Genomic DNA, 16782 nt, shown 5'->3' with positions numbered 1-16782 from the left:
TACAGTGAACCTACTGACTACACTGGAAACTGGTAAAGAAAGGTAAACAAGCAAACATTTATTCTGCCTTTACCATATGAACGGTTACACTGGGCAACCAAGTAAGAGGCGATGGAAACTTTTCTTTTTATAAAACACTATTCCAGATAATAAAATGAAGGAGTAACACAACTAGAACATTATCATTTTACAACCCTTAATGAATCAACGGATCTAGGCATTAGTCACCAACAGTTGCTAGTGTCACAAAAAGAGAAAATCACATTTTGTGCCTCCTGATAAAAGAATGCACCACAACTACGAAGCAGTCTTGTAAAATAAGACTGAACCTGACTCTGACCAAGCCTCTGGTTCCAACTACTCATTTGGAAATGCAGAAAATAGAGAAACATCAGTGATAAACCTGGTATTGAATCTCAGGAATCAGCAAAATCCTGACTACGGGAACTCTACAGGGCAAATAACCCATTTCTTTAACAAATAAATTGCAAGAATAAAAAGGAAGGCGGTAACCTACAGATTAAGAGACTTAATCGCAATATGTAAGGCTTATTCAAATACTTTTAAAAACTGAGACATGTTTACCTGAACATAGAATATTTGATGATATTATGGATTTAACTGTCAATTTTTTTTTAAGTATGATGGTGGTATTAGGTTTTTCTTAAGCCTTCACTTTTTAGAACTACATTCTCTAATATTTATAAATGATATCACATTATGCCTGAGGCCAGGTGCAGCGGCTCATGCCTGTAATCCCAGCACTTTGGGAGGCTAAAGCAGGTGAACCACCTGAGGTCAGGAGTTCAAGACCAGCCTGGCCAACACAGTGAAACCCCGACTCTACTAAAAATACAAAAATTAGCCTGGCATGGTAGCACTCACCTATAATCCCAGCTACTTGGGAGGCTGAGAGAGGAGAAGTGCTTGAACCTGAGAGGTGAGGTTGCAGTGAGCTGAGATCACACCACTGCACTCCAGCCTGGGCGACAGAATGAGACTCCATCTCAAAAAACAATTAATAAAAATAAAAATAAATAAAAGCACAGACCCTACAGAAAAGACTGCCTGGGTTCAAATCCTGTGTCCATGACTCACTCTGAGCCTTAGCTTCCTCAGCTGTTAAAAAAGAAAAAAACAAAAAAAGGACAATAATAGTCTTTACTTCAGAGGACTTTTGTAAGAATTAAGTGAGTTAAGATGGTTATAACATATAGTTCTCCCAAAACAGTGCTTCATACAAGTTTTCATTATCATCCCCCTTCCCACTTTACAGAAAGAAACACGGACCTGGAGAGGTGAAAAGTGACCTGCTTAATGACTTGAAAACCATCTTCCAGGAACTGTGCTTAGCACTGGTGGCAAAAACTGGCTATTTACCAAAGCGTTCCCTTTTCCTCCTGGCATATGGCTAAACTACATTTCCCAGCTTCCCTTTCACATGACTGGTCTGGACAACGAAATGTTGGCAAAAGTGAAAGATGCCTCTTTACTACTCCCAGGCCTTGTCCCCAAACCTCCCACGCAGTCCCTCACCACTTCTCACCCTCATTTGCCAGGTGGACATCAATGCCTAGGGCAACGGAGAAAAGATTAGCCTGAGTCCCAGTATGACTTAACTGTTACTGTGTTACTCTTGAAATTTCGGCCACCATAAAGTCAGTAAGACTGTATTTTTTATGGACTCATCACAACAATCATTATTCCTATTCAACAGTTGGGGAAACTGAAGTATAAAGAAGTCATGGTCAATTATTCAATGGTAGATCCAGAACTTGAACCAGCACTGGCTTAATACAGAGCTCAGGATCTTAAGTGACTTCCAAGATCATAAGACCAGTAAGGGCACCAAGATTTCTAACTTAGAGTAGATACATTTTATATAGAATTTGGTTAAGTATTCCTTAAAATATCACTTTAATATGCCACAAGAATAACCACAGAATAGTGTTACTTTAAAATAAAAAGATATAAATAGAAGCCCAAAATGTTAAGTGGGGTTTTACAATCAAGAAGACACACAAGAATAAGATATTTTTAAAATACCATGTACGTTAAAGAGATCATACTTCCTTACCCTAATAGCCATGTAGTACCAGTTTTAACTTTTTAATTAAAAAATTATTAAAAATATTAAATATACAACTTCTATTTGGTTTTACCTGAGCCATTCCTTTATACTGACAGTTACATAATGTGATTTCAGTTATATATGTAGTTATTGGTAATTTTTCAAAAATAGAATATAATGAAAACTTCATTTCAATCATTACTGAACTGCACCTACGTTAATCATGATATACCTATGAAAAGATGTATAACATATACTAGTATGCCAAAAAAAATGTAAGTTACAAAACAGTATTTATAGTATAATTCCATTTGTGGTTCCTTTTTTTTTTTTTTTTTTTTGAGACGGAGTCTCGCTCTGTGGCCCAGGCTGGAGTGCAGTGGTGCCATCTCGGCTCGCTGCAAGCTCTGCCTCCCGGGTTCACACCATTCTCCTGCCTCAGCCTCCCAAGTAGCTGGGACTACAGGCGCCCACCACCATGCCCGGCTAATTTTTTGTATTTTTTAGTAGAGACGGGGTTTCACCGTGTTAGCCAGGATGGTCTCGATCTCCTGACCTCATGATCCGCCCACCTCGGCCTCCCAAAGCACTGGGATTACAGGTGTGAGCCACCGTGCCTGGACTAATTCCATTTGTTTTCAAAGAACATATATGCCTATGTCTGTACTTTTTTTCTAAATACATACATGTCTTATCTACAAACCAAAAACATCTGGAAAAATATACAAAAAAAGTTTCCAGTGATAACCTCTGGGGAGTAAAACTGAACTTGTGATGTATACCTTTTGTTAGAATTTGAATTTATGAAAAGCACATATACCTTTAGAATAAAAAGTACTTTAAAATAAAGCTCTATCATTTACAGTAATGCAAAGCGATCCAATTCTCAAATTCCCACATAATCATGTTATGTAGTGAAGCTTTCTAGGCTGGGGGAAAAAATGTAACCCCTTATAATGAATATATAAATATATATAATTTCATCAATTTCATTCATTATGGGTATACATTTATACATCTATTTACAAGTAAGTCTGTTTAAATACACATATCCACACCTGCTAAATAAGTATGGTCTGGCCAGGCACGGTGGATCACGCCTGTAATCCCAACACTTTGGAAGGCCAAGGTGGGTGGATCACCTGAGGTCAGGAGCTCAAGACCAGCCTGGTCGACATGGTGAAACCCTGTCTCTACTAAAAATACAAAAATTAGCCGGGCATGGTGGTGTGTGCCAGTAGTCCCAGCTACTCGGGAGGCTGAGGCAGGAGAATCGCTTGAACCCAGGAGGCCGAGGTTGCAGTAAGCCGAGATTGTGCCACCGCACTCCAGCCTGGGTGACAGAGCGAGACTCTGTCTCAAAAAAACAGAAACAAACGAAAAAAGTATCTAATCAGGAGATTTTGGTAAGTTTTTCAAGCACACCCTTTTTTATGAAACTGAGTTCTAACCTGAAGAATACCTGGGATTATATGGCGAAAAACCACAATATATTAAAATTTTAAAACAGTTCTTATTTGAGGCTCAAATTTTATGTTTTGGGGACTACTTAGACTTTTTTTTTTTCCTGGGATGGAGTTTTGCTCCTGTTGCTCAGGCTGGAGTGCAATGGCGTGATCTGGGTTAGTGCAATCTCTGCCTCCCGGGTTCAAGCGATTCTCCTGCCTCAGCCTCCCAAGTAGCTGGGATTGCAGGCATGCACCACCATGCACAGCTAATTTTGTATTTTTAGTAGAGACGGGGTTTCTCCGTGTTGGTCATACTGGTCTCAAACTCCCAACCTCAGGTGATCCGCCCACCTCGGACTCCCAAAGTGCTGGGATTACAGGCATGAGCCACCACGCCTGACCAACTTTTTGTATTTTTAGTAGAGACGGGGTTTCACCGTGTTAGCCAGGATAGTCTCGATCTCCTGGTCTCGTGATCTGCCCGCCTCAGCCTCCCAAAGTGCTGGGATTATAGGCATGAGCCACTGCACCCGGCCGAGTGTCACTCTTAATTTTTTAAAATTAAAAGAAATTAAATTTCTCAATTCTGGAGGCTGGAAGTCCCAGCTACTCGGGAGGCCGAGGTAGGAGAATCACTTGAACCTGGGAGGCCGAGGCTGCAGTGAGCCGAGATCGTGCAGCCTGGCGACAGAGTGAGACTGCGTCTCAAAAAAAAAAAAATAGTGTCACATATGTCACTCAGTTTGTGGTATTTTGTTATGGTAGCTCTAGCAAACTAATAGGAGAGGCCTCTAGTTTACACTATTTAAATTTTCTAATTATTTACTTTTTTTTTTTAAATGCCTGGTGGAGTGCAGTGGCACAATCACAGCTTACTGCAGCCTCAAACTCTTGGCCTCAAGCAATCCTCCCAAGTAGCTGGGACTACAGGCATGCACCACCATACCTGGCTAAGTTTTATTTTTTGTAGACGTGAGGTTTCACTATGTTACTCAGGCTGGTCTTAAACTCTTAAGCTCAAGTGATCCTCCAGCCTTGGACTCCCAAAGTGCTGGGATTACAGGTGTGAGCCACCATGCTCAGCCTACATGAACTTTTTTTAAACTAGCAGGGGTTATGTGAATAGTAGGATTACAGATATTTTCTTCATTATGCTGGTCCATATTTAAATCCTCTCCCCCTCGCAAAAAAGGTAAAAATATACAGCCATAAAAAAGAATGGAATCATGTCCTTCACAGCAACATGGATGGAGCTGGAGGCTACATTCTTTTTCATCCTTTATCCTAAAAGAAGTAACTCAGAACCAGAAAATCAAATACCACATGGTCTCATTTCTAAGTGGGAGCTAAACAATGAGTACATGTGAACATAAAGATGGAAGTAATAGACCAGAGATTCCAAAAGAGAAGGTAGAAGAGGAGGTACACAGGTTGAAAACTACCTATTGGGTACTAGGGTCACTTTGGATGATGGCTGCGCTAGCAGGCCAAACCTCGGCATTACATAATCTAGCCATGTAACGAACCTGCATGTGTACCCCCGAACCTAAAATAAAATATTTTTTTTAAAAACTGGTAAAGAAAAAAAGTATTAAATGACATAACTAAATATTCTAGACATCATTCTACCATATGTTGTCCAAGAAAAACCACATTTTACCTTACTGTTTATCATTTGAAATAAAATATTATGTTAAGATATTTTAAATTTTTACCAGTTCCACAAGGGAACTGGGAAGTAGAAACTGAAGAACACTTTTTTAAACAAGTCCTTGGGGATTAAAGAAGTAATAGCTACGAAGTATACAACAGTGTGATGAGTGAATCCTTCTCATATTGGGGTTAAAATGGTCATTATAGCTACTGCGTACCACAAATCCAATCAAGTTAGGTATTTTGTACACATTATCATTTAATTCTCATTACAACCCATCACAATAGATGTTAATTAGTATGTCCCCTATTTTTCGGATAAGGAAATTCAAGATCAAAGAGATTAAATGGCCAAGGTCATACAACTAAGAAGTGAAAGTGCTGAGACTCAAACCCAAGTTCATGTCTTAAATCCCATGCTGTTTGATATTAAGGACCACGTGTGTTTAACAAATATTAAACACCTGCTACACACACACACTGTGCCAGATGTATAAGATAGAGCCAAGACCCAAGAAACACAGTCACTATTCTCAAAAAACTTAGAATCTCTGCTAGGAGCAGTGGCTCATGCCTGTAATCCCAGCACTTTGGGAGGCCAAGGCAGATGGATCACGAGGTCAGGAGTTCAAGACCAGCCTGGCTAAGATGGTGAAACCCCATCTCTACTAAAACTACAAAAATTAGCCGGGCGTGGTGGCAGGCGCCTGTAATCCCAGCTACTTGGGAGGCTGAGGCAGAGAATTGCTTTAACCAGGGAGGCGGAGGCTGCAGTGAGCCAAGATTGCACCACTGCACTCCAGCCCGGGCGACAGAGTGAGATTGTCTCCAAAAAAAAAAAAAAAAAAAGCCTTAGAATCTCGTCTTTAACATTCTGTTGCATGTATGTTTTTCCTAGGTTTTTTGTTGTTGTTTGTTTTTTGTGTTTGAGACAGAGTCTTGCTCTGTCACCCAGGCTGAAGTGCGCTGACAGGTGCCATCTCAGCTCACTGCAACCTCCGCCTCCCGGGTGCTAGCCATTCTCCCTCCTCAGCCTCCCAAGTAGCTGAGATTATGGTGCCTGCCACCACGCCTAGCTAATTTTTGTATTTTCAGTAGAGACAGGGTTTTGCCATGTTGAACAGGCTGGTCTCGAACTCCTGACCTTAGGTAGTCTGCCTGCCTTGGCCTCCCAAAGCAATGAGATTACAGACATGAGCCGCCACGTGCCTGGCCTTTTTTTTTTTTGACACAGAGTCTCTGGCACACAGGCTGGAGTGCAGTGGCACAGCTCACTGTAACCTCTGCCTCCCAGGTTCAAGCAATTCTCCTACCTCAGCCTCCTGAGTAGCTGGGATTACAGGCACACACCACCACACTGGGCTAATTTTTGTATTTTTAGTAGATAACGGGGTTTCACTATATTCACCAGGCTGGTCTAGGCCTCAGCCTACCAAAGTGCTGGAATTACAGGCGTGAGCCACTATGTCCATTCTTGTTTTTCCTGTCTTTGTCAATAGACTTTAAAGCTCCTCAAAAGAGCTGGAGCATAAACGAAAATACAAAGAGCTTTGAGTCTCAGATATGGAAAAATTCTAGCTTTATCATATACATACATAAATTTAAATGCTGGATTCCTCACCAGTAAGAGGGTCTTGGATTAAGTGATATAAAGTAGTCCTGTGCTTATCCATAGGAAATACATTTCAACCCCATACCCCACCCCTGCCTGGCTCCCATAAATGCCTGAAACCACGGATGCTACAAAGCCCTATATACACTATGTTTTATATTTTTCTTTGCCTCCAATGAATTCCCTCTCTTGGCAATGCCTTATAAGTTACCATGCAAAAAAAATATAAATATATCTCATTTATCTGTTCTCCCCTACCCCCCACAACCCTATCTACCTCTCACAGGACTAAGAATTGGAAAGGCCTTAGTGCAGCCACCACCTAACCATAGAAATGATCCAAACTCACATACTACTACTTCTTTATTCTTCAGTAAAGTTCTCCAAACTAAAATGAAATATGTAGTTTGAAAATATGTAGTAAAAATACACCTTTTTAAATATATCCTCTATGCTATTTCATAGCCACTTCACAATGACCCTACTTCCCCATTTATAACTCACCCAGTTAGTTATTAGTAAACAACTCTTAATCAAAAGTAAAAATGAAGGGCTATGGAACTGTTCTCATATCCCGTTAAGTGTCTTAAAGGCACTGTGCTCAGCATCCCGCATGCATTATCTTATTGAAAGCGCAGTGTTAAATGAACTTGCCTTAAGCCACATCAGAACCACCAGGAAGCACAATTTCATTGTATTTTGTGTGAATGCCCTCCCCAGCACAAGAACGGAGCTGTACAATGAAGTGGTATGGGTCACACAGCTAATTAAGCAATGGAGTTAAGGCTCAAAAACTCTTCAGTGTCTGATGAGAAAGCTCACACCCAAAACCTCCAAAAAACACTGCTTTGCATCACTGAAATTAAAAATAATAATACAATATAAATAGAATAAAATGAGAATTCCTTGTTATATAATAAGCCAGTTTATCAGCTTTTTTTGGTGAAGGAAGAAAGGGCAACATAGTGATATCTTGTCTCTACTAAAAATTTAAACATTAGCCGGGTGTGGTGGTATGCACTTATAGTCCCAGCTACTGTGGAGGCTGAGTAGAGGGAGGATCACTTGAGCCAGGGAGGTTGAGGCTGCAAGGAGCCATGATTGCATCACTGCACTCCAGCCTGGGTGACAGAGTGAGATCCTACCTCAAAAAATAAATAAATAAATAAATAAATACATAAATATAAATAAAAATAAAAATTGCCTCTGGCAAAACTGCACATATAGAGGCACAGGGTGTTTTTTTTCCACCACCCCAATGCTACCTCTATAACTCACACATGATAGTTTTATAAAGATGACTACCTGGCATTCAGGTTAAAATCACAACAGCACTCAGAATAGGAAAAACTATAAATTATGCATTGGACTCTGCAATCACCAGCCCCTACTTGTAAATTTCAATGGAGATTCACTTTATTTCAAAATTAGAAAACTGATCTCAAAGTTTAAAACCTCATTTACAGCTTCAAAATATTTAGTATCTAGAATTATATAACAAATACTTATTTTCTTAGCATGCAAAAATTATTTACAAATCATTTAAAAAGGATGATCAACTTAACAGAAAAATGGGCAATGACAAATAGACTATTAGTTAACTAACCAGTAGCCACTCCCCACTCACAACCTGTTCCTTACAGAGTTCACCTCCCATTATCATGGCTGAAAGGAACATCCTTGCTCTCTCACCCTCACTTGTACCTAGGACATGGATGGATACCAGTCACGGTTGATGGGATTTAAGAAAAAAATCTGTTGGCCGAGCACAGTGGCTCATGCCTGTAATCCCAACACTTTGGGAGGCTGAAGCAGGCAGATCACCTGCCTGTTCCAATACGGAGAAACCCTGTCTCTACTAAAAACACAAAATTAGCCGGGCATGGTGGTGCACGCCTATAATCCCAGCTACTCGGGAGGTTGAGGCAGGAGAATCACTTGAACCCAGGAGGCAGAGGATGCGGTGCAGTGAGCCGAGATCGTGCCATTGCACTCCAGCCTGGGCAACAAGAAGCAAAACTCCGTCTCAAAAAAAGAAAAAAATAATCTGCTAAGGGCTTCCAGTAAAGGTTTTTAATTCCAAATAAAAAAGATGTGCATGAACAAATATACTTCATCTTTACTGGTCATTGAACCTGGTGTGAACTACGAATCCTCTTTTTCTCACATGCCACATCCCTCAACAAATCTTTTCGGCTCTGCCTCAACATATGCAGAATTACTTCAACATTTCTCTGATGCCTATCATGCTTCAAATCATCTGTCACCCTGCTAATATTATCTTAACTAACATGCCTGCTTCTTCCTTGATCTCCTTCATTCTAGTCTCAACACAGCAGCCAGCATGAGAGTTTGAGAGTCTTGGTCAGATAAAGCCAGTCCTCCAATCAAAAGCCCCCAAAGGACTCTCATCTAATCCAGAGTAAAAGTCAAAAGATCTCACAATGGTCTACAAGGCCCTGCACAATCTGACTCCCCACGCTACTTCTCTTATGATGTTTTCTCCATAACTCAGCTCCTGCCACACTGGCCCTTTCAGTTCTTTGAACATGCTAAGCACATTCCTGCCTCGGGGCTTTTGCACTCACTGTTCCCTGCATCAGCAGTACTCTTTCCCCAAACGTCTGCCTTTGCATTCTTATTTCCTTTAAGATTCTATTCAAACATCAGCTCACTGAGGCCTTCTCTGATGGCCCCACTTAAAATAATCCAACCCAGCCCTTCCCGTCCCTTCCATGGCTTTATTTTTTTCCATAAAACTTAACGTCTTCTGACAATCTATAAATTCTACCTATTTGTTTGACTGTCTTCTCCCTTATCCCCACTAAAATATAAGCTCCGTGAAGGAAGACAATGAACTTTGTTTTGCTCACTGCTGTATTTCCTGTGCTTATAGAATATTGCCTAATACATTTTAGGTGCTAAATGATTATTTAAGTGAATTAATTTAGCAACTATCAACAACAAGCTGAGTATAAAACAGCAGGAAAATGAAAACCATCTAGGTCTGTGACAATTTAATTGAGCCACTGAATTACACCTGGACTTCTAGTCATGTGAAGTAAATTTTATTTATAGTTTAAGCCATTTTTAATTAAAATTTTTGTTATTTGAAGCTGCAAAGTACCCAAAATAGGGTACTGGTAGGCAGTTTGCAAAAAAAATGTGACAAATATAATCAATTTAACTCAATCATAAGGCATGCAAATTAAAATAACCATGAAATAATGTCACTCAAGAAAAAATAAGTTTGGTACATGTATAATCCCACTTAATATGACTCACTACATTAGTAGCATTAAAAAAATTTTAAGGGTTTTTGTTTGTTGAGACAGGGTCTTGCTCTGTTGCACTGGCTGGAGTGCAGTGGCGCAACCACGGCTCACTGCAATCTCGACCTTTTGGGCTCGAGTAATCCTCCCATCTTGCCTCCCGAGTATCTGGGACTATAGGCACATGGCCGCACACCTGGCTTTTTTTTTCTCCCCCCAGTTAGAGACAGTGTCTCACTATGTTGCCCAGCAGACTGGTCTCGAACTCCTGTGCTCAAGTGATCCTCCTGTCTTGGCCTCCCAAAGTACTGGAATCATAGGCATGAGCCACAGTGCCTAACCATTTTTAAGTTTTGTTTTGTTTTGTTTTTGAGAGAGAGTCTGCCTCTGTCACCCAGGCTGGAGGGCAATGGCACCATCTCGGCTCACTGCAACCTCCACCTCCTGGGTTCAAGCAATTCTCCCTGCCTCAGCCTCCCAAGTAACTGGGATAACAGGCATACGCCACCACGAATTTTTGTATTTTTAGTACAGAAGGGGTTTCACCGTGTTGGCCAGACTGGTCTCGGCCTCCCGACCTCAGGTGATCAGCCCGCTTCAGCCTCCCAAAGTGCCGGGATTACAGGTGTGAGCCACCACGTCCAGCCCATTAACTTTCCAGTATTAAAATAAAGTCATACAGGCCAGGTGCAGTGGCTCATACCTGTAATCCCAGCACTTTGAGAGGCCAAGGCAAGTGGATCAGTTGAGGTCAGGAGTTAAAGACCAGCCTGGCCAACATGGAGAAGCCCCATCTCTACTAAAAATACAAAAATTTGCCAAGCATGGTGGTACGCACGTGTAGTCCCAGCTACTTGGAAGGCTGAGGTAGGAGAATAGCTTGAACCTAGGAAGCGGAGGTTGCAGTGAACCAAGATCGCACCACTGCACTCAAGCCTGGGCAACAGAGCAAGACTGTCTCAAAAAAATAAATAAATAAACAAACAAAGCAGTAAGGAGTACAATACAGTGCATAACTGTTCTCAACCTTGACAATGTCAATGTTAGAAATGACAGATGTAAGCACATAAAGGGAAAAGGAAAGGTAAAAAGAAGAGTTGCAGCCGGGCGTGGTGACTCACACCTATAATCCCAGCACTCCGGGAGGCTGAGGCAGGTGGATCGCCTGAGGTTGGGAGTTCAAGACCAGCCTGACCAACACGGTAAAACCTCATCTCTACTAAAAATACAAAATTAGCCGGGCATGGTGGCACCTGCCTGTAATCCTAGCTACTCGGGAGGCTGAGACAGAAGAATCACTTGAACCCAGGAGGCAGAGGTTGCAGAAAGCCGAGATCACGCCATTGCACTCCAGCCTGGGCAACAAAAGCGAAACTCCGTCTCAAAAAAAAAAAAAAGTTACTGATTGGTAAATCAAGATCGACAGTCTACATAACATGAAGGAAAGTTCTGATATAAACTGCAAAGATAACTAGCAAAGAAATTCAAAGTGATTTTTAAAAAATCTATTGGAGAAGTAGATGTAAAGAAGCCAAATCCTCCTTTATCAGAGCAGAAATCAATCATAAATCATAAATCATAACATACGTATACTATATAGTCACAACAATACCACAGGAAGAAATAATTGGAAGTTTCCTTTGGAAATTGGACCCCTATCTTTCACCATATACAAAAATCAACTCAAGAAGGATTAAAGACTTAATCCAAAGACCTGAAACTACAAAAACCATTAGAAGAAAACCTAGGAAAAATTCTTCTGGACACTGATCTATACAATTCATGACTAAGAATTCATGAATTGAAAGAATTCATGACTAAGACCTCAAAAGCACAAGCAAAAAAACAAAAACAAAAACAGACAAATGAGACTTAATTAAGCTAAAAAGCTTCTACGTAGCAAAAGAAAGAATCAGCAGACTGAACAAATGGCCTACAGAATAGGAGAAAATAGTTTCAAACTATGTATCTGACAGGGTACTAACATCCAGAATTTACAAGGAACTCAAATAATCCCAACAAAAAGCAAGCAAAGGGCTGTTCTGAATACCTCACTACTGATAACTGGTAGTGAGTTATCCCAATTGATGGTTCACAGTCAGTTACCAATCAAACTCCTTGTTCTATACTCTTTACTCCCCTTTCACTACTGCACTTAACTGGTCTTAAGAAAAAATTTAAATAAAAAAATTTTAAGAATTTTAAAGTTAGCAAAGGACATTAATAGACATTTCTCAAAAGAAGACATACAAACAGTCAACAGGTATGTGAAAAAATTGCTCATCACTAATCGTCGAGGAAATGCAAATAAAAACCACAATGACATATCATCTTACACCAATCAGAATGGCCACTATTAAAGAAACAATAATAATAACAGACGTTGGGGAAGATGCAGACAATAGGGAACACTTACACACTGTGGGCGGGAATGTAAATTAGTACCACCTGTATGGAAAACCATATAAAGAGTTCTCAAATGACTAAAAAATAAAACTACTGGCCGGGCACGGTGACTCACGCCTGTAAGCCCAGCACTTTGGGAGGCCAAGGCAGGTGGATCACCTGAGGTCAGGAGTTCAAGACCAGCCTGGCCAACATGGTAAAACCTTGTCTCTACTAAAAATACAAAAATTTGCTGGGCGTGGTGCCATGTGCCTGTAATCCCAGCTACTTGGGAGGCTGAGGTAGGAGAATCACTTGAACCTGGTGGGCAGAGGTTGCACTGAGCCGACATCATGTCATTGCACTCCAACCTGGGCAACAAGAGCGAAACTCCATCTGAAAAAAGTAAAAATGATAAAAAATAAAACTGCTATTCAATCCAGCAATCCCACTATTGGGTATCCACCCAAAGGAAAATAAATCATTATATCAAAAAGATAACTGCACTCGTACCTTTATCACAGCAACACTCACAATAGCAAAGATAGGGAGTCAATCTCCATACCCATCAACAGATGACTGGATAAAGAAAAATTGGGACACATACACACACACACACACACACACACACACACACACACACATGAATACTATTCAGCCATAAAGGAAGAATGAAATCATGTCTTTTGTAGCAACATGGACCTGGAGGCCATGTTCTCACTTATAAGTTGAAGCAAAATAATGTGTACATGTGGGCACAGTGTGGAATAACGACACTGGAGACTCAGAAGGTTGGGAGGCTGGGAGGAGGGTAACAAGAAATTACTGAATGGGTACACGTACATTATTTGGATGATGGATGCACTAAAAGCCCAAACTGCAGCTCTATGCAATGTATTCATGTAACAAAACTGCACCTGTAGCCCTTAAATTGATACAGAAAAGTTGTTTGGAGAGTGGCACTAAGGAGTGAAACAGAATTCTTGATCCTTATTATAAGCATTCTGGGCTATTAGACTTTTTTCAACCACGTACATATATTACTATTTGAAGTTTTTAAATGGACTTAAAATCTGAAAGAATACTGATCTTCTAATGAAAAACAAAACCGTAAGATACTCTGCCTAAACTTTCCCCCATAATGCAATGAATAAAACTTTAGTTTAACCTTCCTCTTCAGGATAAATAATTTCTGAGGCTTTAGAACCACCTTAAAAGGTATCTGTAGGCCAGGCGCGGTGGCTCACACCTGTAATCACAACACTTTGGGAGGCCGAGGTGGGCAGATCTTCTGAGGTCAGGAGTTCCAGACCAGCCTGGTCAACATGCTGAAACCCTGTCTCTACTAAAAATACAAAAATTAGCCAGGCGTGGTGGTGCACATCTCTAATCCAGCTACTCAGAAGGTGCAGGCAGGAAAATCTCCTGAACCCGGGAGGCAGAGGTTGCAGTGAGCCAGGATCGCAGCACTGTACTCCAGCCTGGGCAACAGAGCAAGACTCAGGTCTCAAAAAAAAAAAAAAAGATATTTGTAGACAACTAAATAAGTCAAGTTACATGATATATAGACTATCATCAAAATTACTGGACCGTCACTGCTTATCAAAGTAAAGTGTAACCAAAAATTTAATGCACAGTACTTCGACCAGACCAAAACATCCAATTCATCCGTAGTTTCCTAATTTTAATACTTACTTTACCAGAGTATGAAAATCTTTTTTGTTTTTTTTTTGTTTTGTTTTGTTTTGTTTTTTGAGATAGGGTCTCCCTCTGTTGCCCAGTTTGGAGTACAGTGGCACGATCTCAGCTCACTGCAACCTCTGCCTCCCGGGCTCAAGCAATCCTCCCACCTCAGCCTTCTGAGGAGTTGGGACCACAAGCATGTTGCACCGTGCCTGGCTAATTTTTGTATTTTCTGTAGAAACGGGGTTTCTTCATGTTGCCCAGCTGGTCTCAAACTCCTGAGCTCAAGCAAGCCACCCGCCTCGGCCTTCCAAAGTGCAGGGATTACAGGCATGAGGCACCATGACCCACCAAAAATGTATCTTTAACACCTGTTCTCTAGATTGATTTAGGTTTTGCTGATCTTAGAGGTATGTACAACCATCATTTCAAACTCACCAGACCTAATTTAGTTCAACTTCACTTTTTTTTTTTTAATTTCTGCCCAGGCTGGAGTAGTGGCTCAATCTCTGCTCACTGCAACCTCCACCTTCTAGGGTCAAGTGATTCTCATGCCTCAGCCTCCCAGGTAGCTGGGATTATAGACATGCACCACCACACCTGGCTAATTTTTGTACTGTTAGTAGAGATGGGGTTTCACCATGTTAGCCGGACTGGTCTCAAACTCCTGGTCCCATGTGATCTGCCCACCTTGGCCTCCCAAAGTGCTGGGATTACAGGCAGGAGCCATTACACTCTGCCTAGTTCACTTTTCATTCCATTTTTTCCTTTGTACCTTTTAGAAGAAGCTTTTAAGTAATATAAAGATTATTATTGTTTAATCTGTCAGAAATTGACAGGGAAAAGAACTTAAAAGTTTAAATACACGATACAAAAAGATTAAAAGGTTATCACAAATTGGCGGGGCGTGGTGGCTCATGCCTGTAATCCCAGCACTTTGGGAGGCCGAGGTGGGCAGATCACCCAAGGTTGGGAGTTTGAGACCAGCCTGAGCAACTTGGAGAAACCTTGTCTCTACTAAAAATAAAAAATTAGCTAGGCATGGTGGCACATGGCTGTAATTCTAGCTACTCAGGAGGCTGAAGGAGGAGAATCGCTTGAACCTGGGAGGCGGAAGTTGCAGTGAGCCAAGATCACATGCGCCATTGCACTCCAACCTGGGCAACAAAAGCAAAACTCTGTCTCAAAAAAAAAAAAAGTTATCACAAATTATTGCTCATAACAGTTTAGTTAAAATAAAGAATGTATGTAAAACTACAGAGTAATAGCTTGATAGCAAGACAAAATAGTTTTAAAAAAAAGTCTAGGAAAAATATGGCTGACTAAACTATGATGAAAGATTTGAGATATCAAAAATGGGCTGGGTGCAGCTGGCATATGCCTATAATCCCAGCACTCTGACAGGCCAAGGTGGGTGGATCACTTGAGCCCAGGAGTTCAAGACCATTCTGGGCAACATGGCAAAACCCAGTCTCTACAAAAAATACAAAAATTAGCTGGACATGGTGGTGTGTGCCTGCAGTCCCAGCTACTTGGGAGGCTGAGGCAGGAGAATCATCTGATTCTGGGAAGTCCAGGGTGCAATGAGCCATGATCACACCATTGCACTCCCGCCTGGGAGACAGAGTGAGAATCTGTCTCAAAAAAAAGGCATCAAAAATGGCCAAAAGAAAATCTTAAACAAACCGTGAGTTAACAGATTAAAAAGGTGTTCTTGTTTGTTTTTTGAGACAGAGTCTTCCTCTGCCGCCCAGGCTGGAGTGCAGTAGTACAATCATGGCTCACTGCAGCCTTGAACTCCTAGGCTCAAGTGATCCTTCTGCCTCAGCCTCCCAAATAACTGGGACTATAGGTGTATCACAACACACAGCCATTTTTTTCTTAGTAGAGATGAGGTCTCCTGATGTTGCCCAGGCTGGGCTCGAACTCCTGGTCTCAAGAGGATCCTGCCTTGGCCTTCCAAAGTGCTGGGATTACAGGTGTGAGCCACAGTGTGGGGTCAAAAAAGGTTTTTTTTATTTTTTGGCATTTTTTTTTTTCTGTTGTTAGAGGTGGAGGTGGTAATGGTTTCTGTTTTGGAGGGAGAAGAGGTAGTGGTGGTAATGGTTTCTTCTTGGGAAGGAGAAGACAGCTGAAGGGGACTGCTGTAGTATTATGGTTTACAGTGTTTACCATTTTGTTTAACAATATTCTACTCTAGAAACTGAAACATTTTAGATGTTAATAAAACATCTAAAATCATACTATGATTTACTTCTCCAAAATACAAATTACATCACAAGTAAGCCTCCATGCAATGACATTTTTATCTTTATGGAGCGTCATCAATATCAGTTAAATAAATCAGTGCAATTGTTTCTAAGGAGAAGTTTAGCTTCCACTTCACCATTAAAAGCCAAGTGCCTATGATGCAGATGAATGCATTGTACAATATATTTCAATCAAGTCACAGACTCACTTCCCCACTATCCATGAAATATAACAAAGGGCTAAGAAACATTAAAAAATGATGTATCAAACTTCCCACAAACCAAAAGACAGGAAGCTATTGAATAATCTGACACTTGGATTACATTTTCATTATCATTAAAATGTAGCAAAGGGGCCGGGTGTGGTGGCTCATGCCTGTAATCCTATCACTTTGGGAGGCCAAGACAG

General features: G+C 40.9%; 1 protein-coding gene across 37 annotated transcripts in view; it reads right to left on the bottom strand.

Moving 5' to 3' along the window:
- The window catches only part of LOC129526398 (histone-lysine N-methyltransferase 2C-like), a 73644-nt gene that overhangs the window by 44791 nt on the left and 12071 nt on the right, over positions 1-16782 (bottom strand). For 5 of the 37 annotated variants that reach the window (XR_010130453.1, XM_063697102.1, XM_063697094.1 and 2 more), the window contains exon 3: positions 12763-12837. The exons of the other annotated variants lie outside the window; for them this stretch is intronic. The gene's annotated coding sequence lies outside the window, so the exon portion shown is untranslated. The remainder of the gene's footprint in view (positions 1-12762; positions 12838-16782) is intronic. 37 annotated transcript variants of the gene reach the window in all.

Source organism: Gorilla gorilla, chromosome 14, assembly GCF_029281585.2.
Source record: "Gorilla gorilla gorilla isolate KB3781 chromosome 14, NHGRI_mGorGor1-v2.1_pri, whole genome shotgun sequence".
NCBI classification, from domain to species: domain Eukaryota; kingdom Metazoa; phylum Chordata; class Mammalia; order Primates; family Hominidae; genus Gorilla; species Gorilla gorilla.
The sequence above is the reverse complement of the archived record's forward strand: the minus strand, read 5'-3'. Positions and strand labels throughout refer to the sequence as shown.